Raw genomic sequence first — 2,698 nt, 5'->3', positions numbered from 1 at the left:
TATGCCAACTATAATTAAAAAATAAAAAATATTTTAAAAATAATAGTAAATAAATAACTTTTGCCCAGCAAAGGAAACCATCAACAAAAGGACAACCTAGTGAATGGGAAAATATATTCACAAATGATATATCAAATGAGAGGTTGGTATTCAAAATCTATTATACAACTCAATAATATAAACAAACAAACAAACAAACAATCTGATAAAAAAAAAAATGGGTAGAGGACATAAGAAGACATTTCTCCAAAGAAGACATACAGATGGCCAATAGCCACATGAAAAGATGCTCAACATTACTAATCATCAGAGAAATGAAAATCAAAACCACAGTAAGATACCAACCTTACACCTGTCAAGATGGATATTATAAAAAGTCATTAAATAACAAGTGTTGACAAGGATGTGGAGAAAAGGGAAACTTTGTGCAAAGTCGATGAGACTGTGAAGTAATGCAGCCACTATGGAAAATGTTATGTAGGCTCCTCAAAAAACTAAAACTAGAACTACTATACAATCCAGCCATTTCACTTCTGGGTATTTACTCAAAGAACATAAAAACACTAAATCAAAAAGATAGATGGCCCCCTGTGTTCATTGTCGCATTATTTACAATAGCTAAGATGTGGAAGCACCTTAGGTGACCACTGATAGATTAATGGATAAATATGTGAAATATATATTATATTTATGTAAAAATATATTTATAAATATGTGAAATATATATACTCAGCAATCAAAAGAATGAATTCCTGCCATTTGTGACAACATGAATGGACCTAGAGGGTTTTATGCTGCTAAGTGAAATAAGTCAAAGAAAAACAAATGTCATATAATTTCACTTACATATAGAATTAAAAAATCAGAACAAATGAACAATCAAAACAAAACAAAAACAGACTCGGAAACAAAGAACAAACCGATGATTGCCAGAGGGGAGAGGATTGAAGGGATGGGTGAGAAAGGTGAAGGGAATATAGTCAATAATAGTGTGATAACTTTACATGATACAATATGTTATACATCTGAAACTCATATTGTATTCCAACTATACTTAAATTTTTAAAAGGATATAGACATAGCTAGTCTAGTTGTAAATAAAAGCAAACAAAAATTACCATAAAATTCAGAATCGTGATTACCTCTAGAGGAGCTGACTGGTGTGGTGATTGGTAGAAAGCACATGGTGGAAAGCTGGTAGATTAGGGAGGGGAGCTGAGATATTCTGTTGTTGACCAGAATATATGCACTTCCCTCTCTCCTCCGCCACCAAAAAAGAAGAGCATATAAACCTCTAGGCTTCTAACTCTCACAATAGTTGAACAGTTTTTATCCCCAAAACGTGTTGAACTGTTAATATGTTGCAAAGAAAAGTGGTGGCAATTTAATAAATAAATAACAAGTCTTTCGCTATTGGCAGAATCTGATGTGCATAATTCAATACTGTTTATCTGTCCCCAGTCAAAGAGACAATCCTAACACAAACACACTCATTCATGTTGTACTGGAAGAATGTTCTTCCACTAAAGCTTCAGCACAATTAACGTTGCTTTAAGCAAGAAGGGAAATTAAATACAAAAGAAATTAAGACCTATGTTAAACAAAAGTAGATTCTGTATTGAGAGTCAACTAAATTATTGTTTTCTTTCAAGTGTCTATCTCACAAATAAAATATCAAAATAAGAATGGTTAGAAAAAGATTGTAAAAATAAATAAGTAGTATTTGACAAGTCAAATTCCTTAAGAACAAGATATAATAGGACTTATCTACTATTTTCAAGTCGTAGATAAATAAGTCTTGGCACTCCAATGCACAGCATAGCAATTATAGGCCGTAGTACTGTATGATAGATTTCAAAGATGCTCGGAGACTAGATCTTAACTCTTCTCAACACAAAAAAGAAATGATAATTATGTAATATGGTAGAGGAGTTAGCTAATGCTACAATAGTAATCATACTGTAATCTATAAATGTATCAAATCAACACATTGTACATCTTAAACCTATACAATGTTATATGTCAATTATATTTCAAAAAATAAAAAGAAAACAAAAAGGTACAAGATATAATGCAAGGGACTCCCATTTTATTTCAAGATCTTAAGAGTCCACTAAATTTTAACCGACTCTCCAAAAACATACACACAGCAAAACCTGGCAATAAATAAAATAGTCAACACATCAGAAAGATAGAAAACAATAGGATTTGTCATTTGTCAACAAAATTTTTACAATTCTAAGAAAGTTGAGAGAGAATTTACTTCACAGCCTTCTTTAAATGTCAGCTGAGAATAGAAAATTATGTTATTTGATTCAGACATTTGTTTTCATTTTTATCAGATTCCTGGGCTCTTGTGAATAATTACAATACCGTGCAATATTGCTGTTTACTTCTGTTTGGAAAGAATGAGATGTATGATAAGTAGTCACAACACTTACTGCCTAAGCTGATTAGCTGAGCAATTCAAAGCAAAATCTCTTGCTTGGGGTAGAATCAAGAGAGTATAAACTCTGCATTCCAATCTCTGAACAAAGCATTTGCTTTCCCTCATTTTCTTAATCTATATCCATGCAGAAGCACATACACATATGGCTTCTCTTTATTATTAAGCTAATACAGTCACTATAAAAGGTTGCTAATCATCTAGAAATTAATTCAGTTCACTACTTTGCCAGAGTCAAGTTAACCATATGTT

Source organism: Pteropus vampyrus, unplaced genomic scaffold, assembly GCF_000151845.1.
Source record: "Pteropus vampyrus isolate Shadow unplaced genomic scaffold, Pvam_2.0 Scaffold259, whole genome shotgun sequence".
Classification (NCBI taxonomy): domain Eukaryota; kingdom Metazoa; phylum Chordata; class Mammalia; order Chiroptera; family Pteropodidae; genus Pteropus; species Pteropus vampyrus.
Note: the sequence above shows the minus strand (reverse complement) of the source record.